Below are 23798 nucleotides of genomic sequence, written 5' to 3' on the forward strand. Positions count from 1 at the left end.
AATTTACCTGTGAACTTTTTTCTTAATCTCTCTCTCTCTCTCTCTCTCTCTCTCTCTCTCTCTCTCTCTCTCTCCTTTCAATACCCATTTTTCTCCCACATTGGTAGAGATGGGTACATTTTCCTCCAAGAAGTCATTTCTTTGTTATTTGGTCTTCAAACCATATTGCAAGCAGCCTCGCAGAAGAACATCTGATCCTCTGACATTACAAACCCAGAGCCAAAAAAAAAAAGGGAAATTAAATGGAAGCGAAACTCCTGCTGTAATAACTAGAGTTTGGCTAGGACAGATAACATTCACTGTTTTTCTTCTTTTTTTTTAGCAGCTTCAGATCTGTTCCTAGTTCCAGCCCATATTGGAAATATTAATTAAAAATTAATTAATTAGAAGGAAGCCGAAAACAAGAAGACCAAGATGAATGCTTTTATACGGGAATCGCTTACAGCTTTATCATCAGCCGTTTTGGTTATTAGAGAACTGGGGAGGGGAGAATTTAAAAAGTAACGCAATCCGTCAACAGAACGGTCAGCAGCAATGCGACTTATGACCGTTTTTCACACTTACGACAGCTCCCTGTGGTCACATGATGAAAATTTGGATGCTTGGAAACTGGCATGTACCTATGACAGTTGCAGTGACCTGGGGTCACGTGATCCCCTCGTGTGACCTCCTGACAAGCACAGTCACCGGGGCAGGCAAAATCACTTATAGAACCAGGTTACTAACTTAACAACGGTGGTGATGCCCTTTAACAACCGTGTCGAGAAAGGTCATAAAAAGGAGCAAAGTTCACTTAACCATCTCACTTAGCAGCGGAAACTTTGGGCTCAAAGTTGTGGTCGTAAGTTGAGGACAGGAAACCGTTCATGTTATTAGGATTAAATGGCTAACGTAACCACTGCGTGATTCACCTAACAACTGTGCCAAGAAAGGTCTTAACAACCGTCTTGCTTAGCAACAGCAATTTTGGACTTGCAGTTGTGGTGGTAAGCCGAGGACTGCCTCTTAACGGCGTTCGGAAAAGTGTCAACATCAGATGCGGTTGCCCCACATCCTTACATTCCTTTTATTGAATTCTTTTCTTTCTGTAGAGACTCAACAGCTTTCATTTCAACGTGGATCCTAAGGGACCTAATTACTTGCACTCGCTCCCCGAACTATTTATTCTTACTTTTGCGTCCTCTTCTGTGCATAATTGGCACACTGTAGGGCATTTCCTATGACACATTTCCTACGACTGTTTTGCTTTCTTAGAAAACTAAGATCAGGAGGTTCTTCAAATTTCTCTCGGAAGCTCAACCGGATCCGTCGCTTGTACATTTTTATGCATTTATTGATTGCCTGTCTAGCCACCCTGAATCTCCAAGGAACAGGGCTTTCAAAGCTTTTTTTAGAATTTCGGGTTCAACATTTTTGTGAATTTTTTTAACAAAGCATAAAACACAAAAATGTAAAGGAAGGCGAAGGTAAAACAGGGGAGGAAAAGGGGAAGAGAGGAAAAATGTAGGGTAGAGGGAAAATAAAAAGAATTGACTTCCGACTCCTTTTGGAAATGTCAACTTTTTACTTTGATATAATAGTGTACAGTAGCCATTCCTATAATAATAAATCTATCTCGTCACCAAAACCCAAAATCAAACACTTTTTTTTTAACCTACCTCGAGCACAAAGTCCAGCAGAGGTTTCCAAGCAGAAACAAAATTAATTGTGTTCTTTTTTAAAAAAAAATCAAAGCAGTCCGTTTGGCCATCTCTGCAAACTCTTATCAACTTTTGCAGCCCTGTGTCCACGGTGAGCATCGCAGAGTCTTTCCATTTTGGTGCATAAAGTAATCTTGCTGCCACAAATTGTGACGCAACTGTCCTTAGTTTTGCAGTGGTTCCTTCTTCAAGATCACACTCGCTCTATTTTATTTTATTTTGCTTACTCATTTATCCAAAAGAGAAACTCAGCTCTTTGACCTCTATTTATTTATTTATTTTGGAAATAACTTCTCAAATAACTTTTTTTTTAACGCTGCTGGTAGAAAAGACCGTTGTGGATACACATACGTATTTTTTGTAGATGGCATGATTTATTTATTTATTTTGGAAGCCCTGAAATGTCTGTCAGATGGGGGAGCTTGCTTTTTTTATTATTATTATTATTTTCAATCAATATAATCGGTTTTCAGCATTGTCTGCCCGGGTAACAATCCTGAAACTGTTAGGTGATGGTCTACATCGCTACAATCACCATTTGTCTGGAATGGTGTAGGGTTTCCTGCTTGAGCATGGGGTTGGACTAGAAGACCTCCGAGGTCCCTTGCAACTTTGTTTTTCTGTCATTTCCTCTTTTGTATATATATATATATATATATATATATATATATATATATATATATATATATATATATATATATATATATTCCTTCAGCCTCTACAATCTCTGCAATTTACAGTATTGGCTCTCTCTTAATTTCCAAGTCATCCTGGGGAGCCTGCCTGGTGCGCCAGTTGTGGCCCTATCTAGACTGGGATGCCTTATGTACGGTCACTCACGCGCTCGTGACCTCTCGTCTGGACTACTGCAATGCTCTCTACATGGGGCTGCCCTTGAGGACCACTCGGAGGCTCCAACTGGTACAGAATGCAGCCGCGAGAGTTGTGTTGGGAGTCTCCCGATACTCCCATGTCACACCTCTGCTCCATGAGCTGCATTGGTTACCAGTTGTCTTCTGGGTGAGATTCAAGGTACCGGTAATGGTGTTTAAGGCCCTACATGGCAGGGGTCCGGAGTACCTTAGGGAACACCTGCTGCCGGCGTCAACTTCCCTCCGCCCTGTGCGTTCCCACAGAGAGGGCCTCCTCAGGGTGCCGCCGGTCAGAGAATGTCGGCTGGTGGCCCCCAGGGGGAGGTCCTTCTCTGTGGGTGCCCCGGAGCTATGGAATCGGCTGCCGGTTGAGCTCCGGATGGCACCTGACCTTCGCTCCTTCCGTCGCGATCTGAAGACACTCTTATTTGAACAAGCCGGCCTGGCCTGATGGGGGATAGGTTGGGTTTTATGGTCATTCTTAATATTTGTACTTACTGTTTTTAGTCGGGCATATGTTTAATTTTCTTTTAACTTTTGTATTTTTGTATTTTTTATATATTTGCCCTGTTCACCGCCCTGAGTCCTTCGGGAGAAGGGTGGTATATAATATATTATTATTATTATTATTATTATTATTATTATTATTATTATTATTATTGTTGTTGTTGTTGTTGTTGTTGTTGTTGTTGTTGTTGTTATTATCCATCTTAACTACGAACCCCACAACCAAAGCAAACCACGAGGATTTCAACCTGAGGCGAACATCATCACCTAACTGTGTAAACTGCAAGCTTATCTAGCAGTGTTATGACACACCACGCAAACACACAAGTCCCGATGGTTTCATCGCAGGTTGACAGGTTGCCCTTCGTCCCCAATCCTTCTGGCTTCTCTCCTCATTCTGGGCCCATTTAAAGTAGATTCCTGCTATGATGAATTTAGATAACACTTTAGATAGCTGGGCTTAGTGTGATTAACAATATTTTTTCTCATAATCTCGGCTTTTCCGTCTGGGCTGTTATTGTTGCTACTCCATCTTCCTTTTTGTTCCCTTGATTGAAGCAAGGCTTCCATTTTCTGAAGGAAGGGAGGCCTTGCTTTAATAGCCTCTTTGACAGCCCTCATTAATCAAGTCGGTGACCTCTTAGGCCTTTAAATGCTCCTCACCTGAACTTGGCTAAGTTCGGTTGTGTGTAACTGTTAGGCATTTTGGGAAAACCTTTGGGAATTTTTGTTCAATACTATGTTTACCAACCTATCCAGCGCAAAACCCTTCAGGGGGATTGTGACTGTATTTGAATGTGTTAACAACAAGGGACTTTTTTAGCGTGCCAGGACATTTTGTGAGGTCCCAGGATTAATCATTTAAATTTGTTCATTTAGGGTGAATGTGTAAGCCCCTGATGTTATAGGATGAGGTATTCCTGATGACCGCTTGTATATGTTAGTAATCATGGTTTTAGAGGTGAGAAATTGTCTATGACTAGGTCATTATTCAACCAGGGACTGTTCTTTCTTTCTTTCTTTCTTTCTTTCTTTCTTTCTTTCTTTCTTTCTTTCTTTCTTTCTTTCTTTCTTTCTTCCTTTCCTTTCCTTTCCTTTCCTTTCCTTTCCTTTCCTTTCCTTTCCTTTCCTCCTTCCTTCCTTCCTTCCTTCCTTCCTTCCTTCCTTCCTTCCTTCCTTCCTTCCTTTCTTTCTTTCTTTCTTTCTCATATTTATAAACAGAGGCTTGCTCAAGCAGAGGCTCTGGGCAGTGTACAATATAATAACCAATAACTAAAGCAATATAGAATAATTAAAATTAAATCTCAGTTAGGTTTAGAAAAGTTAAAACTATCAAATAATAATTATTATTTGACAACCTCAAAAGCAGGGGGGGAAAAATCCAGAGATGGCCATTTAATTCTAACTTTAATTTTAATTTCCCTGTCACTTAAAGCTGGGTAATATTTCAGCAACTGGTGAGCTTTACAAAAGGGTCACATATGGCACAGCGTCCTCTTTAGGTTGCAAATCACTTTTTCTGAGGCCGTGGTAACGCTGAACTGTAATGAAACAAATGGTTGTAAGTGGAGGACTGTTCAGTGTGAGATCTCAAAAAAGAACTGAAGAAGCTTCTTGGATGAGAAGCGAAATGTTTTCAAGGAAAAAAAAAACCCAAGAAAGTCCACTTGCCTTTTGGAGCCAGCATGAGTTGGATGATTGAGAATCTCCATAGATGCTCTATTACCTTGTTATCTGTAACTGATATAAATCCACATTTAATAAAAGCTTTCTGCCCTAATCATAGGCAGTTTGAGCCTTTCTGATTTAGAAGGAGTAGAGGAATAGAGACAGGAGGAGGAGGAGGAGGAGGAGGAGGAGGAGGAGGAGGAGGAGGAGGAGGAGGAGGAGGAGGGGAATATAGACAGGAGAAGGAGAATATAGATAGGAGGAGGAGAAGGGGATATAGACAGGAGAAGGAGAAGGAGAAAAAGAAGAATAGAGGAGGAGGAGGAGGAAGATAGGAGGATGAGGACAGGGATATAGACAGGAGAAGGAGAAGATAGGAGGAGGAGAGGAGGAGGAGGAGAAGGAGAATAGAGGAAGAGGAGGATATAGACAAGAGAAGGAGGAAGAAAAGGAGAATATAGACAGAAGGAAGAAGAGAAGGGATTATAGACAGGAGGAGAAGGGGATATAGACAGGAGAAGGAGAAGATAGACAGGAAGAGGAGGGGGAGGAGGAGGAGGAGGAGGAGGAGGAGGAGGAGGAGGAGGAGGAGGAGGAGGAGGAGGAGGAGGAAAACAAGAACTACATCTTAAGGCATTTTGCACTACCATGTTCCATGGCTTTATTTACTTCTACGCATGTTAAATAATATGGTGAACTAATGATGCTCTGTGGCTTCAAAAAACATTTCAGTTTGTTATGGTTGGCAAGTCTTGGCGAACAATGGCTCACTAATTTTACAGAAGGACTCGTTCATTGAAAGACATTGATGGAGCCAAATAGTTTTCTGATGGGTCTTGCTGAAATTTCCTATCACTTACTTAATGAAATGTTAACCAGCTCTGAAAGGAGACAATAACTCAGGTGGCTAATTTTGGGAGGTGAACATTTTTCTACTTCTCTGAATGCAAGGATAAATCATTTATTGAGAAATTGTGCATGGTGGGCTGACGGCTAGAGCCAGCCATGGGGAAAACGTCTTGGGTCAAACTTTGATTGAAGACAGACTGTGTTTATGTAGTCAGCCCAGATCTCATATGATTTCCAATTCTATTTATTTGAAAGATTTCCACCACCACCCTCCCCGCTGTTTAGCCGAGAAAGTCAAGAACGGCTAACACAGAGAGAGGGAAATTGAGACAGCTTCTAACTACAATGGCATGCACGAAAAATGGAGTTTTCTCTAGTAAAAATAATGGGAATTTTCTATAACATGCCCTTAGCATTATTCAACCACTACAGTCAGTGAAGAAATACTCTCAAGAATATACTTGGTAGAGTAGAAGTCAAAGCCTTGGAAAAGTTGTTCAGATACCTGCTGGGTCTATAACTACAAAGGCCAGAATTTAGCAGTTTTCCCTGTGACACTCCAGGGAAGCCGGAATTGGATTTTGAAGAAGCAAGATAAAAAAGAAGAAGAAGAAGTATTCAATTGGGAATTGGGTATGGCTAGTCTAGAGAAAAAAAGGGACGCGGTGGCTCAGTGGGTTAGGACGCTGAGCTTGTCGATCAGAAGATCGGAAGTTTGGCGGGTTAAACCCCGAGTGCTGCATAGCAGAGCGAGCGCCTGTCACTCATCCCAGCTTCTGCCAACCTAGCAGTTCGAAAGCACGTAAAAACTTAAGTAGAAAAATAGGGACCACTCCGGTGGGAAGATAGCAGCGTTCCATGCGCCTTTGGTGTCTAGTCATGCCGGCCACATGACCACGGAGACGTCCTCAGACAAGCACTGGCTCTTCGGCTTTGAAACGGAGATGAGCACCGGCCCCTAGAGTCAGAAATGACTAGCACGCATGTGCGGGGGAACCTTTACCTTTTTAGTCTAGAGAAAAGAAAGACTAGGGTGACATGACAGCAGCCTTTCAATATTTCAGGGGCTGTCACAAAGAAGAGGGGGTGTCAATCTATTTTCCAAAGCAACAGAGAGCAAGACGAGAAGGGACGGATGGAAACTAATCCAGGAGAGAAGCAACCTGGATTTAAGGAGAAACTTCCTGACAGTCAGAACAATTAACCAGTGGAACAGCCTGCCTCCAGAAGTTGTGGGTGCTTCATCATTGGAGGCTTTCAAAAAGAGACTGGACAACCATTTGTCTGAAATGGTATTGGACCACCCACCTGAGCAGGCAGTTGGACTAGAAGACCTCCAAGGTCCCTTCCAACTCTGCTATTCTATGTTCTTAGCTCACAAGATAGTGGAAAGTCCACTATGCAACAGTGTGCAGTTCAATGTTGTTATCAAAGCACTCCTACTGGATGATTTTTACCTAAAACTTTATATATACTTTATGAATATACTTTATAGATATTTATATGACACACACACATATATATATACATATACATATATACATATATGATAGAATCTATCTATCTATCTATCTACCTACCTATCTATCTATCTATCTATCTATCTATCTATCTATCTATCTATCTATCTATCTAGCCTCTATGTTGTTACCCTTCTATCATCTGTCTGTCTCTATCATTGTATCTGTCTCTATCATTATCTATCAGTCTCTATCTCTCTGTATACATAATATGGGTGTGCCCGTGTGCATACGCACACTATATATACACCCAATAAATAATAAACACACATAATACATGTACATAGAATAAAGTACAGCCTCAGCAAAGCACCACTAAGACCACCTCCACAAACAATGTATTGCATCATAGTGCAAGGGGATACAACTCTTCAAGGCTTTGTTATGAAGATTATTTTTATATTTTTATGCCACTTAGTCTGAAGTGAAGGATACTTCAAGTATACTGTATTTCTAACAGAAGCCAGAGAGATACCTCTGAGCACACTGGAAAAACTAAGAGATGAAGCATCCATCTCTCTCTCTCTCTCTCTCTCTCTCTCTCTCTCTCTCTCTCTCTCTCTCTCTCTCTCTCTCTCTCTCTCTCTGTGTGTGTGTGTGTGTGTGTGTGTGTGTGTCTTTTGTTTTGCTAATCCTCAGGAATTCATTCATTCATTCATTTAGCATATGGCAAATCTTCAAGAAGACATTTGCTGAGAAGGAGTCCTATGTTTCTCCCATCTCTCTTTAGCTTATTATTATTATTTCTTCACCTGCTCCAAAGAATAAAAATACCTCTTCTCTCTAGAATTCAACGCACGCTTAAAAGGGGAGCCTGCTCAAAAGCTTACCTTCACACAAACACATCTGGGTTTTGATCCCCAGGATTAAACTGAATTGGGGGGTGACCCGCAATTAAGATACAATGTTTTTTTTCTTTTCCAAAATATGAATGATCTGCCATTCCGGAGGAAGCAAGGGTGCCTAAAAGGGACTCCAGATTGGGCTATAAGCTGATAATCACTAACAGAAGCAGGCCAGGGACCTAATATTGTAAAATTTATGGGGAGCTTTTCAGAGGATGCACCTTGATGGTGTTGGTGGAGAGTATGTTGAACACGCAAGCACAAGGAAAACGAATTGGCCGTTTTTACAGGCTTAAAGTATTTTGTAAAAACCTGATGTACAAAAAGCCTTTCCGATGTTTTATTTTTGTTTTTTTAGACCAAGAAGAACAATCCATCAACTTGAACAGGGTGCGAAGAAATCTTGCTGGCATGCATGTCATGGCATAATAGGGGTGAGTTTGTATGTCGGGCAAACAGGAAAATGGGGTTGACCCAGCCAATTAATCCTGCAGAGATTCAATTGATTTAGCATTTTTGGTAGGTTAAAATGACTCTGCCTGTTCACTGTGTTGTGGGAACTGCTATCTGGGAGGCTTAACTAGCCCAGAATTACTTTTAAAATCCGAACAATGTCTTATAGAGGCTTTGCTGCAATGGGTCACCTCTAATAACCTCAGTTCTAATGTCGATTTTTGCAGCCATATGGTGGGTTAGGCACATTTTGGAGGAACAGAATTAAGGGATTATAGGGCCGTAAAAAGGGAGAAGAGCCGACACACTGGCTACACGAAGCTTACTCCAATTGCAATTCCATTGGAGCGTCGTCGTCTTTTATTCTTATTATTATTTTGATGGGGAAAAATGGGAAGAACCAGCGCTGGCTAGGAGGAATGTAAAAAAAATAACGGGGGGGGGGGGGGCAATCCATCTTGTCATGACAGAGAAAGGGAATGGTTGGAACAGGACAAAAAAATAAAATCAAGATGGCGGCCCAGCTCCAACAGCTGTTGAGAGTAGTGGATTTCTGTACAGGCAGTCCTTGACTTATAACAGTTTCATGTAGTGACTGTTCAAAGTTACAACAGCAATGAAAAAGGTGACTTGTGACCGTTTTTCACACTTAACGGCCATTGCAGCATCCCCGCGGTCACATGATCAAAATGCAGACCCTTGGCCACCGGTTCATATTTATGACGGTCGCAGTAGCCCTGGGTCACGTGATCCAATTTTGCAATTTTTCTGAAAAGCAAAGTCAACGGGGAAGACAGATTCCCTTAACCATCCTCTTGCTACCTTAACAACTTAGCCACCGTGGCAAGGAAGGTCGTAAAACGGGGCAAAATTCACTCAACCGCCGTCTCACTGAGCGACAGAAATTTTGGGCTTAATTGCAAAGGACTTATAAGTCTGAAAAAAAAACGGTAAAAAGTTACACTTTTCAAAAGTTACTTTCTCTGTAAGTCGAGGACTACCTGTATAAAGATATCAGAGTTAGAAGGGGCCTTGGAGGTCTCCTAGTCCAGCCCCATTTCTCAAGCAGGAGCTAATCCTTTACAACAGGGGTGTCAAGCTCAATTTCATTGAGGGCCGCATCAGCATTGCAGTTGCCCTCAGGGGGCTGGGTGGGCGTGGCCTGGGTGGGCGTGGCCTACTGGGTGGGCGTGGCTAAAGTGCGTATGGCCTACTGGGTGGGCGTGGCCAACTCTACATCGTTCGCATCAAGGGTGCCTATGGGGGCCCGGGCAGGAGTGGGACAGATCTGAGGGTCTCTGGCAGAAGGAGGGTCTCTGGGCCAGGGCCAAGGCAGTGGGGGCCGTTCCCTCACTGTTTCCAGGATGGCTTCGCGGGCCACATGAAACCACTTTGCGGGCCGGATCCGGCCCCCGGGCCTTGTGTTTGACATGTCTGCTTTACAAAATCTTTCTTATTTGAGCTCATTCACCTGGATGATGGTGTTGGTGATGGTGCCTCATTGAATATCTTTGTGTGCTCGAGAAAAAAGACGGAAACACTTTCCTGAGAGATAGCTTGGTTAGTCTGTTGCAGTCAATAATCAGAATAGAACTTAAATTAATTAATTAACATATATAGCTGTCTGGGGAAAATGTCTTACTGGTCTTAATAAAATGAGGAGGAAAAGTTCTTATGTTTGAATTAAAAACTGGAGGGCAGATATTCTTTTACAGCAGTGATTAGTAGGATAATTTAAAGATTTATGGAATCTAAAAGAGATAGATAGATGATAGAACAATAGATAGATAGATAGATAGATAGATAGATAGATAGATAGATAGATAGATAGATAGATGATGGATGGATGGATAGATGAGAGAGAGAGAGAGATTCTAGTTATATAGATAGGGATTAGGTAGCTAGCCAGACATAGATAGATAATAGATAGATAGATAGATAGATAGATAGATAGATAGATAGATAGATAGATAGATAGATAGATAGATAGAGAGAGAGAGAGATTCTATATATAGATACAAATTAGCTAGCTAGCCAGACATAGATAGATAATAGATAGATAGATAGATAGATAGATAGATAGATAGATAGATAGATAGATAGATAGATAGATAGATAGATGATAGATAGATAGATAGATGATAGATAGATAGATAGATAGATAGATAGATAGATAGATAGATAGATAGATAGATAGATGAGAGAGAGAGAGAGATTTTATATATATAGATACAAATTGGCTAGCTAGCCAGACATAGATAGATAGATAGATAGATAGATAGATAGATAGATAGATAGATAGATAGATGATAGATAGATAGATGATAGATAGATAGATGATAGATAGATAGATAGATGGATAGATAGATAGATAGATAGATAGATAGATAGATAGATAGATAGATAGATAGATAGTCTATCATATATGTATATGTATATATGTGTGTGTGTTTGTGTCTCATATAAATAGCTGTCTATAAAGTATATGCATAAAGTATATCTAAAGTTTTAGGAAAAAATCATCCAGTCTGAGTGCTTTGATAACAACATTGAACTTGCACACTGTTGCACAGTGGACTTTCCACTATCTTGTGAGCTAACATGGAACATAGAATAGCAGAGTTGGAAGGGACGTTGGAGGTCTTCTAGTCCAGTCTCCTGCTTAAGCAGGAGACCCTATTCTATTCCAGACAAGTGGTCTTAAAGACCTCCTGTGTTGGAGCACCCACAACTTCTGTAGGCAAGTAGTTCCACTGATTAATTGTTCTCTCCGTTTCAGAAACTCCTCCTTAGTTCTAGGCTGGTTCTCTCCTTGGTTAGTTTCCATCCATTGCTTCTTCTCCTGCCTTCGGGCGCTTTGGAAAATAGCTTGACTCCCTCTTCTTTGGGGCAGCTCCTGAGATACTGGAACGCTGTTATCATGTCACCCCTTGTCCTCCTTTTCTCTACACTGGCCATACCCAAATCCTGCAACCGTTTTTCATAAGAACCATTCTTCATTCTTCAGTCCACCTTCTGCAGGCACCCTAGAGAGCTTTTATTATCCCTTAAGCTTTTGAGGAACATGACCACATCTTCAGATAATGGATGGAATTCCTGAAAGAGAGATTTTTTTTATAGGATCAGAAGTGTGGAGGGGGAGAAAAACATGAGAGGGAAAATTGGAGGAGGGGACGGAGAACAGACAGGGTTGCTTTGAGAACTGGGAGACCCAGAAACAAAATTGCTTAGATTGCAGTCATAAATAATCCAGGGGGAATCTGTTAGTGCTCTGCGGCCCAATCAGCAAAGAATCTGAGGATCTTTCAAAGACCAGTCACTTCCTTATCGCTTGAATTTTATAGCACTGAGAAGTTTATATACTTAGGTCACAGCTCTAGTTTAGAGGAAGGGGTGGGGAGAGAAAGGGAGGGGAAAATGGCAAAATGGAGAAGTGAAATGCAGAGCTTGCAATGAGGAGCGACCAGCGGTGGAAACATGTATAATGTTGTATTGAAACAATTTGAAATGTTAAATCTCCTTGGAGTCAAATTCAACTCCTGGTGACTTTGTGGATATATTAAACGTGCAGTTTTCTTGGCAATAACATGGCAGTCGTTTGCCATTGCTCTCTGGTGGGATATGTGTATTTTTAAATTTCTACAGCCTTGGGGTTTCCTATTGAAATAATAACCTTTTAAGCTCCTTTACCTTCGGACTCAGACAAGGCTGCCATTTGCTGAGATTAAAACAATAAGGTGACTTAATTGTCTAGATCAACTTCGAACTGATTGTAGATCAGGTTTGGCGAAGAAACTTCTTTAATTGCCCTCTTGGATGATCCCTGTCAAAAGAGTCGTGTGGTACTACCAAACCTAGGCTGTTAAAAATCCAGATAATCACTAGATGTTAGCCAAGGAGTGTACCCCCTTTGTTGCCATCTACAGGATTTCTGGATATTTGCAGCTTAAATCTGAGAGCCCAACAGTCATATGAGAGTGTGACTATGGTTCCCATGAACCTGTCAGGGGTTTTTTATAAAACCAGACCGAGTTTCTTCTAAGACCAGCTCTTAGACGCAAAGGCTTCATTCTTTATCCAAAAGATAGGTTAGAATATAGAATCATAGGCCTGGAAGGAATCTCAAAGGTCATCTAGCAGACCTTATTTCATCCTGGTCAAATGGTTGTCCAATCTTTCTTTGAAAATCTCCAGTGATGGAGCACCCACAACCCACGGAGGCAAGCTATTTCAGTAATTGTTCTCACGGTCAGAAAATTTCTCCATCCTTCTAGGTTGGACCGCTCTTTAACAAGATTCCACCCATTACATTTTGCCCTGCCCTTTGGTGTTTTGGAGAATAAGTCAGCCCCCTCTTCTTTGTGACAGCCCCTTAAGGACTGGAAGACAGTTCTCATGTCTCTCGCCCCTCCCCCCCAATTCTTCTCATTGATAGGCCGGATATACCCAGCACCCTCAACCATTCATCATATGATTTAGCCTCCAGACCTTTCATCATCATTGTTGCTCTACTCTGCACTCTTTCTACATTCCAAAAGATATCTATGGACATTCTCAGTCATCCAGCTCACGGTTGTCCCAAAGGTGCTTTTTCAAGAGGCAACTAGACTTTCTTGTTATTCTTTGAAGACATTTCGCTTCTAACTCAAGAAGCATCTTCAGCTCTTTAGTCAGAGCTGAAGAAGCTTCTTGGATGAGAAGCAAAGTCTTCAAAGAATAACAAGACAGCCCAGTTGCCTCTTGAGAAAAAAAAGCACCTCTGGGCTCCATTTAGAGAGTACCACCTAATCTCTATTTGTTGACACTGGCATGCCGTTTTGGCCTAAGTATTTAATATCTACTTGAATCCATTGGGAGAAAATAGCCGAGTCATTAAATCATGACACTAGATGCGATACACAGGTCCACTTTACATCTAAAGAAACAGAGTTCTTTAATACGATGGATATTTCTCAAGATGAGGTGGAATAAATTAGAATTCATTCCACGGAAGATAGTAAATATCAGTAGAGGGGGGGAGAAAGGAAACTTTTCAAGATGGAACGCTAACAAAGTGTTGATTTTGTAGTACGGATTGACACCAAGAGCCTTGGTGAAGCAGTGGGCTAATGCCTCCTTAAGTAACACCAGCTGCCTGCAATTAGTGCAGGTTCGAGTCCCACCAGGCTCAAGGTTGACTCAGCCTTCCATCCTTCCCAGGTAGGTAAAATGAGGACCCAGATTGTTGGGGGCAATAAGCTGACTTTGTAATAATGCCGCTTGGGTGTGTGTGTGAAAGCCCTAATAAGCAGGCATATACATAGAATGACGGCTACTGCTAAGCTTGTAAGCCGCCCTGAGTCTTCGGAGAAGGGCGGGATATAAATGGAATTAAAATAATTTTTAAAAAAAACTTGTGGACTCCGTTTTGCTTCTGGAGCTCCTGGTGACATCTACAATCCAAAATGGTTTTCACCAATGTTGAAAACCACTCTTATCTCCATCTTCTGCTGGAGCAGATCTGATCATTATTCCCCATAGGTGGCCAAGTCAGGGTCACATTATAACAACAAAATGCTCAATGTATTTACGCACAGACAAAATTTAGATTTGAATGTACCTAGGAAACCTAGGAATATACCAAGCAGCCTATCTGAGTCATAGTTTCTCATAGAAACCTGGACCGCATGTTAAACTGTAAAGGCAACTTGCAAAATCCTCATGGACTAACTTCTCCATTTCGAAAGGGGCAAGGTTGGTCCTAGACTGGATCCTTGCTTTTTTTCCTTTATTTAAGGTCTTGAACTTACAATAGCCGGACAAGTCCAGACTTGTTTTTATAGACATAATCAGGAAACCGGTCCTAGTGCAAGTTATGCCCCAGAATCGGTCCTGCAGCCAAGTTTGCTATAAATGTATACAGTCAAATCTGGAAGAGTCATCAATCTGGAAGACTTTGAGACTCCCCCTTTCTGCCAGGAAAACAACTTTTCTGACTCAAAGTGCTAGTCGCCTCTTGCTCTGGACCTCTTCCAACATCTGCTGGCATCGAGTTAAATTCCACAAGAGACTAGCCCACTTCACTGTGCTGGTGCTGTTCAGCTCGCAGCAGTTAAGCGTAGCTGCTTCTCTGCATGGAGACCTCTTCCCAATTCAGCAGTAGAGACATTTCAGCAAATAGAAAGGGTGTAGAACAGGGGTATCAAACTCAATTTTATTGAGGGCCGCATCAGCATTGCGGTTGCCCTCAGAGGGCCGGGTGGGTATGGCCAGGGTGGGCGTGGCCTACTGGGTGGGCGTGGCCAGAGTGTGTATGGCCTACTGGGTGGGCGTGGCCAGCTCTACATCGTTGGCATCAAGGGTGCCTATGGGGGCCTGGGCAGGAGTGGGACAGATCTGAGGGTCTCTGGCAGGAGGAGGGTCTCTGGGCCAGGGCCAAGGCAGTGGGGGCCGTTCCCTCACTGTTTCCAGGATGGCTTCGCGGGCCACATGAAACCACTTCGCGGGCCGGATCCGGCCCCCGGGCCTTGTGTTTGACATGTCTGGTGTAGAAGCTCCAGTAACATCAGCTGAATTTTCCCCGTGGTGATTGGGACAGTAAGCCATCCTTCAAAATGGGTGAAAATTATTAAGTATGGCTGGGTGGAAAAAATTAACCAAAATTATTATATGTGAAATTATTCTGTGTGGTTCAATTACTGGGATTGGGGTGTTTGAATAGTTAACAGTGGAAGGCAGCTAAGATCTGGGGGCTCTCCTCTTTTAAGGACGCGCTCTATTTCTTTCATAAAGAGAATCTTTAACGCCTGCCTAACAACAAACACATACATCCTTCCCAGCCCCCAGCCCAGCACGTTGAAACCTATAGAAGAGAATATTCACAGCTCAGTGTTGAACTGTGGGGTCCTTGGTGCTCTCTGAGCTTGGCGGTTTTCTTGCAGACGTTTCATGACCCAATTAGGTAACATCATCAGTGCTAGAAGGGAGTGGGGTTGGTGGAGAGGTGGTGGTGGTGGTGGTGGTGGAGGAGGAGGAGGAGGAGGAGGAGGAGGAGGAGGAGGAGGAGGAGGAGGAGGAGGAGGAGGAGAACTGTGGAGTCCTTGGGGCTCTCTGAGCTTGGTGGTTTTCTTGCAGATATTTTATAACCCAACTAGGTAACATCATCAGTGCTAGAAGGAAGTGGTGCTTGTTCTCTGTTTATATACAAGTGGCTTGCCCTGTCAGTGTTGATGGGAGTAGTTTGGTGTTTCTTGGATCATTGTTTACTGTTAGCTTGTTTGTCTGTGTTGGTAGTTCCTCTATTGCAGACATGTCAAACACAAGGCCGGATCCGGCCCGCGAAGTGGTTTCATGCGGCCCGTGAAGCCATTCTGGAAACAGTGAGGGAACGACCCCCACTGCCTTGGCCCTGGCCCAGAGACCCTCCTCCTGCCAGAGACCCTCAGATCTGTCCCACTCCTGCCCAGGCCCCCATAGGCACCCTTGATGCCAAAGATGCAGAGCTGACCACGCCCACCCAGTAGGCCATACGCACTCTAGCCACGCCCACCCAGTAGGCCACGCCCACCCTGGCCATACCCACCCGGCCCCCTGAGGGCAACCGCAATGCTGATGCGGCCCTCAATGAAATTGAGTTTGACACCCCTGCTCTATTGGGATATTGTTTTCTGTTTCATTGTTGGTCTAGTGATAATTTTGGTGTTTCCTCTGCTTCATTGGATGAGGATTGCTGGTGGGGAGGTGTTTTGACCTTTTTGTTTCATGTTTGGCTATCTCCTTTGAGTGGTGTAGGTAGTTGTTGTTTGTCTCTGTGTGCCCGTTGATGACCAATTTATCTGTTGATGGCACTAATCAAGGAACCACCAAGAAGAAAACCACACTCCCACCAACACTGACAGGGCAAGCCACTAGTATATAAAAATAAGCACACACCACTCTCTTCTACCACTCTCTCCTCCTTCTCCTCCTCCTCCTCCTCCTCTCCATAAACACCACTCCCTTCTTGCACTGATGATGTTACCTAGTTGGGTCATGAAATGCCTGCAAGAAAACCTCCAAGCTCAGAGAGCACCAAGGTCCACACATTAAAGTTTTCCCACAGGTCCAGAGAAAAACGCACTACTGTCTAGAAGACATTGGAAGAAGAAAAACAATCCCGCTCAGTTTGAGATGGAAACAATCACTCTTGACACTGAACAGTAAGTCATAGTGCTCGACAATTGTATTACCGAATGAGCAATGCACTGAAGCGACTAATTGCTTGCACTGGCTTCGCCAGACAACTCCACCCATGCTTTGTTTATAGTGGCTTACCAGCCAGGTATTCTGGTTTGTTTCTAGTTCATTAAGACACAGTAAACAGGAGGTGGCTGTTGGCAGGCAGATTCATTGGGAAATGTTTGTCCTCGGAGACCCTGAATTCATTGTTATCCTTCTTTATGGGCATCAGCAACACCGCTACACAACTAATAGGTACAATGCAATACAGCACCACAGAGTGTAGTATAATAGGTAAAGGTAAAGGTAAAGGTTCCCCCGCACATGCGTGCTAGTCATTTCTGACTCTAGGGGCCGGTGCTCATCTCCATTTCAAAGCCGAAGAGCCAGCGCTTGTCCAAGGATGTCTCCGTGGTCATGTGGCCGGCATGACTAGACGCCAAAGGCGCACGGAACGCTGTTACCTTCCCACCGGAGTGGTCCCTATTTTTCTACTTGCATTTTTACGTGCTTTCGAACTGCTAGGTTGGCAGAAGCTGGGACGAGTAACAGGCGCTCACTCTGTTACGTGGCACTCGGGATTTGACCTGCCAAACTGCCGAACTTCTGATCGACAGGCTCAGTATCCTAACCCACTGAGCCACCGCGTCCCCGTAGTATAATAGCATAGCTAAATTTCCAGTTTTGTGTATCCTTTTGTGCATATGTAGAATTGCACCACTTCTAAAAACTCAGTGAATAACAGCAGGCTTTGCCATTCCACAGGGCTCATATCTATGAGTAGTCCTCGGTTTACGACAGTTCACTTAGCGACTGCTTGAAGTTGCAACGGCACTGGAAAAAGTGACTTAGAATCATCTTTTACACTTACGACCATCTCAGCATCCTCGTGGCCTTGTGATCAAAATTCAGGCCCTTGGCAACTGACTCTTATTTATGACGGTCGCAGTGTCCCCGGGACACATGATCCCCTTTTGCGACCTTCTGCCAAACAAAGTGAAGGGGGGAGGCCAGGGGGCGGGGAGTCAGGTTATTAACCTATCAGCTGCAGTGATTCACTTAACAACTGTGGCAAGAAAGGTCATAAAATGAATCAAAATTCACTGAACAAGTGCCTCACTCAACAAGAAACATTTGGGGCTCCTTGTAAGTCAGGGATTCCTTTGATTTGCACCCGCCAATCCCCCCGAAACTTGCCGTTTTTTTTAATTGTCCCACACTAAAGGAACAAGGAAGAATATAAGTGATGAAAATAAAATTTTCTGCTCCTAGCAGCTCTGAGCAGTTTTACAGGCTGCTTTCAGAAAGCCGAACGAGGCATTGCCAACCCCGACTCCTACACTGAAATCAAATGGGTGCAACGAAGCCAATTTTTATATTTAATCCATATGGTAAACAGCTGTTCTTCCCTTGGACTACTTTTTTAAAGGGTTTTTTTTTTTAAAAAAAATAATAATAAATGAAAAGGAACAAGCAAGTTCATGGGGACACAAAGCTTAACGACAAAAAATGAAACTTTGGCCTAGCTCGCTCAAGAAATTAAGAGCAGGTGTCGCTCAATCGAAGTTTCCTATGCTCCAATAAAATAATCAAGTGAAATGAGCGCTTGCCAAAAGCAGGGATCAATTTAAACGTATGTCTGGAAAAGTTGTGTATTTTGGGAGGCCGATTACATTTTCTATCAGGAGGATTGTTTTCAAAGCTATGGGCCACATTCTAAGAGAAGACAATTATGTCGTGGTGTCTCCTTTAGCTGGTGGTTGTAGCTGTTTTTCCTTTGACATTTAGAACAATGTCAGCCCACGTGGTTTTCAGCTAAAGCCTTAAAAAGCTTCTTTCCTGAGCTGTTCCTCGACTTTAACTACCAATATTAGTGGTAAATCTCTGCGCTTACCTCCCCAGGTTTTTGGGGTTTTTTTATGGACCATATACACCCCTCCATGGAAGAGTAACATATTCATTCAATCATTCATTCATTGCTTATCTATCATCTATATAAGGGGTCCCTGGTGCTCTCTGAGCTTCGTTGTTTTCTTGTAGAAGTTTCGGTACCCAAACTAGGTCACATCATAAGTGCTAGCACCAATGGCACTGAGGAGGTTACGTAGTTTGGTTAATGAAACGTCTGCAAGAAAGCAACCGATCTCAGAGAGCATCAAGGGCCCCTTATTTCAACCCTAAGCTATAAATATTCTCCTTTATTTCTGTCTGTCTGTCTATATCTGGCTAGCTAGCTAAACTCTATCTATATATCTAGAATATCTCTCATCTATCTATCTATCTATATCTGGCTAGCTAGCTAATCTCTATATATCTAGAATATCTCATCTATCTATCTATCTATCTATCTATCTATCTATCTATCTATCTATCTATCTATCTATCTATCTATATTTGCTAACTAGCTAATTTCTGTCTATGTATCTAGAATATCTCTCTCATCTATCTATCTGTCTGTCTATCTATCTATCTATCTATCTATCTATCTATCTATCTATCTATCTATATCTGCTATCTAGGTAATTTCTGTCTATCTATCTAGAATATCTCTCTCTCATCTATCTATCTATATCTGGCTAGCTAGCTAATCTCTATATATCTAGAATCTCTCTCTCTATATATATATATATATAGAGAGAGAGAGAGATTCATCATCTCTATATCTACTCTATCTGTCTATCTACCTACCTACCTACCTACCTATCTATTTATCTAATGCTTACGAACGATTATCCATTGCAATATTTTCCCTATTCTACTACCAGTTTTGTTTATTTCAGTTTGAACACTGTCGGGAATTCTTTTTTTTTTCTTTTTTCTTTTTTTAGATTTTGAAAACTTCACTGCTCTGTGCTTTTAATTCTTCTTAGATTGGATCGAGGAGGCACACAGGGAGTCCTTGGCTTACAACTGTTCATTTAGTGACCGTTTGGAGTTACCACAGCACTGGGAAAAAAAGAGAGACCTGTGCGGCCACATGGATGACAGTCGCAGGATCTCCACGATCCGGCGATTAAAATTCGAGCGATCGGCAACGTATGTATGACAGTTGCAGTGTCCCGAGGGCCCTGTGATCACCTCTTGCGGCCTTCCCAGCTGGCTTCCACCAAACAAAGCCAATGGGGAAGCTTGAATGCGCTTCATGACCACGTGATTCACTTAGCAACTGCAGCGCTTTGCGCTTAATGACCATGTGATTCACTTAGCAACTGAAGCGCTTTGCTTAGCCACCAGGACAAAAATAGCTGGGAAAACTGGGTGCAATTCACATAACAGCCCCCTTACTTTGCAAAGAAAATATTGGTTCCCAATGATGGTCACAATTCAAGGACAAGCTGTACAGCGAAGACCATCATGTTAAGTAATTCTGAGGATGGGGGATTGCTTCTTGCAGATTTCTGCCAGGGTTCATTTTTCATTCCTCTGCTCATGGCAAGTCTCCGCAGCCAGCCTTTATAGGAACTTTCCACTTAAGTCTAATGCAATAGCCGTTTCCACTTCTTTCTTTCTTTTTCCTGTACTCATTTCTCATTGCGGTCAATCTTTCAACTCCATTTGCACAACTTGCTTCAACACACACACACACACACACACACACACACACACATACAGACGTACATATACGCATAGACACAAACAGCAGGCAGATGACGTCTCAAACCGAGGCCAGCTATTCCCGAGTGTTTGCATGACTCTCTCTTCCTTTGATTTAACCGTCGGATTTGTCTGTCGTGGCTCGCTTTATTTTTCTTAAGGAGGGAATCAGAGGCTGTGATTCAAAATTGTTCTGCCTTCTTCGCCGTAGAACCAGTGGTGGAATTCATCCAGTTCACACCAGTTCGGCAGAACCAGTAGCTAATTCTTCTGTTGGCCAGGCTCAGAATGGACTTCCGTAAGCGGCATCCACGCAGAGAACCGGTTGTTCGCACATTTGAATCTCACCGCTGCTTCGAACTAAAGTGTCAGGCAGCCAGCTAGATGAAAGGCACGGCGGGCAGCCTGCCTTTGGGAGTGCCCGGAGGCAAGAATTAAAAAAAAAACAAAACGAAAAAGTGCATCTGCAATGAACAGGATGGGTGTGGTCCATGACACCCGTACGTGGGATACTGCATCCAGTTTTACGTCACCGTGCCATTAAAAATGTTGCCGAGACTCTGGAAAGAGTGCAGAGAAGAGCAGCAAAGATGATTAGGGGGCTGGAGGCTAAAAGACACCATGAAGAGTTGTAGGAATTGAGTAAGTCTAGTCTAGTGAAAAGGAGGAGTAGCGGGTGCCGTGATAGCAGTCCTCCAATATTTGAGGGGCTGCCACAAAGAAGAGGGGGTGTCAGCCTATTTTCCAAAGCACCTGGAAGCAAGGCAAGAAACAATGGAGGGAAACTAATCAAGGAGGGAAGCAACCTGGAATTAAGGAGAAACTTCCTGACAGTGAGGACAATTAACCGGTGGAACAGCTTGCCACCAGAAGTTGTGGATGCTCTGTTTCTAAAGAACCATTTGTCTGAAATGGGCATAGGGTTTCCTGTTTCACCAGGGGGTTGGGCTAGAAGACCTCTAAAGTTCTCCAACTGTCTTATTCTCTCCTATTAATTAATCAGTGGAACGTCTTGTGGGTGCTCCATCACTGGAGGCTTTGAAGGAGAGATTGGACAGCCATTTGTCCGGAATGATATAAAGTCTCCTGCTTGAGTAGGGGGCTGGACTAGAGGATCTCCAGGTTCCCTTCCAACTCTGTTTATTCTGTTCTGTTACACCCCCTTGTTCTTCCACTTTTTCCACTTTTGGTTTCCTCAGCTACCCCATTGCTGCTTTTCCCTCTGCGTGTTTCACCCCTCTAAAGGTTGCCTTTCTCCCCTTCTCCACGTCCTCTTTCCATATCCCCAACTGCTCTGTCTTTCGGCTTCCTGCTCTGACTCGCTCTTTCTTCCCATCTGTGTTGCATCTGCTACTTTTTGACTAACTCAGGAACTGACCTTCCCTCATCCTGCCCAAATCTTCCATCCTGATCCAGACCTGCATCAGGTGAAGAGGGTTACTACTCCTTCCAGAGATTCCATTTATTTGTTCACTCCGTGTGTGGTTTTAAAAAAAACATGTTTCATGTAATCAAGAATAGTTTGTTGTGTTGTGTTGAAGGTGTATGGTTCTCCTAAGCCAGGAGGTCTTCAAACTTGGCCCTTTTCTGACTTGTGGACTTCCACTCCCAGAATTCCTCAGCCAGCATTGCTGGCTGAGGAATTCTGGGAGTGGAAGTCCACAAGTCAGAAAAGGGCCAAGTTTGAAGACCCCTGCCCTAAGCCTTTGGAGAGAAATAGCCAAAAATAGCAGGTGGAGATCGAAGAAAGAAGTGAATACAGCTATTTCTTATCACATTAAACTTACGTAGAATCATAAGGCTGGAAGGGACCTTGGGGGTCTCCTAGTCTAGCCCCCTGCTTCCCATCTGTTTTGCATCTGCTACTTTTTGACTAACTCAGGACCTGACCTTCCCTCATCCTGCCCAAATCTTCCATCCTGATCCAGACCTGCATCAGGTGGAGAGGGTTACTACTCCTTCCAGAGATTCCATTTATTTGTTCACTCCGTGTGTGGTTTTTAAAAAAAACATGTTTCATGTAATCAAGAATAGTTTGTTGTGTTGTGTTGAAGGTGTATGGTTCTCCTAAGCCAGGAGGTCTTCAAACTTGGCCCTTTTCTGACTTGTGGACTTCCACTCCCAGAATTGCTGGCTGAGGAATTCTGGGAGTGGAAGTCCACAAGTCAGAAAAGGGCCAAGTTTGAAGACCCCTGCCCTAAGCCTTTGGAGAGAAATAGCCAAAAATAGCAGGTGGAGATCGAAGAAAGAAGTGAATACAGCTATTTCTTATCACATTAAACTTACGTAGAATCATAAGGCTGGAAGGGACCTTGGGGGTCTCCTAGTCTAGCCCCCTGCTCAAGGCAGGAATCCTTAAACCAGGGGTGTCAAACTGCCAGCCCGCAGGCTGGAAGTGTCACGCGGAAGCCGCACCCACCCCATTGCCGGTAGCATCAAATTCCTGGTGTGCAGTTAGCAGGTAGGCTGGCTTGGTCGCTCAACAGCGAGACACCGGTGAAGCGGGCACAGCAGCGCCTGCATTTTCTGCACCGCATGAGAAAAGCACATCTTCCTTCCCTTGTCCTGACCACTTTCTGCAGAGGGATGACCGAGAGCATCCTGTCATACAGCATCACAGCCTGGTTTAGAAGCATCCCTGCTTCGGACAGGAAGGTGGAACAGAGAGTGGTGAGGACAGCTGAAAATATCATTGGCGGTTCCCTCCCTCCCATCCAGGACATAGCACAGAAGCGTTGCTTGAGCAGGGTCCGCAAGATTGTCTGGGACACTACACACCCTCTTCACAACTTGTTCTCCTTGTTATCTTCTGGGAGGAGGGGGCTCCGTGGCATCCGAAGCAGAACCTCCAGATTCAGTCACAGTTTTGTTCCATACAGTGTTAACCTTGTGAACTCTCAAGCTTCCTCCTTCCGTTATGCATTCTAGATAGACAATGATTAATATTTACATGTTACTTATATGTAAGGATGTACAGTAGGTCTATACATATGTTGTATATAGTGTGTTTTAAATGTGCCTTATGTGTGTGTACATTTTGAGAGCAAGCAACTAAATTTCATTTTTAATGCGTGCCGTTGTGCCCACGGTAAAAAGTGACAATAAAGTTATCTAGTCTAAAGAGAGACAATGGCTAGAATGATGATGATGATGAATCCGATTGTTTGTCAAACAAACCCACAAAAAGTATTTGTGAAATGCTTCTTTCGGGAATGTGCTGATAAAGGAACGTAGTTTGTAAATGATGAAAATAGCAAAGAAATAAAGCTGCATTCAGACATGAATTCCATTAATGTAATAAATTTATGGGCGTCTATGAAACAGTAATAAGCCTGGGAGCAAAGTAGCAGCAATCACATAGTTGTAGCTTGGCAACCTGATGTATCCTGAGTATGAATCAGAGAGATTATTCTGAGAGGTAGCGGAGGAAAATTAAGAAACACCATGCACACAAGTGGCAGGATATTCAAATGCAAAGAGGAGAGGAAAGCATTGGTTGTATGTGCCACATTGCTCCGAATTCAAAAGAAATGGGGTGGTGGAGCTAAGCCATCTTCTTGTGGAAAATGTGCTTTTTAGCAGCACAGCAGGTCT

The sequence above is a fragment of the Vipera ursinii genome (assembly GCF_947247035.1).
Source record: "Vipera ursinii genome assembly, chromosome: 6".
Taxonomy (NCBI): domain Eukaryota; kingdom Metazoa; phylum Chordata; class Lepidosauria; order Squamata; family Viperidae; genus Vipera; species Vipera ursinii.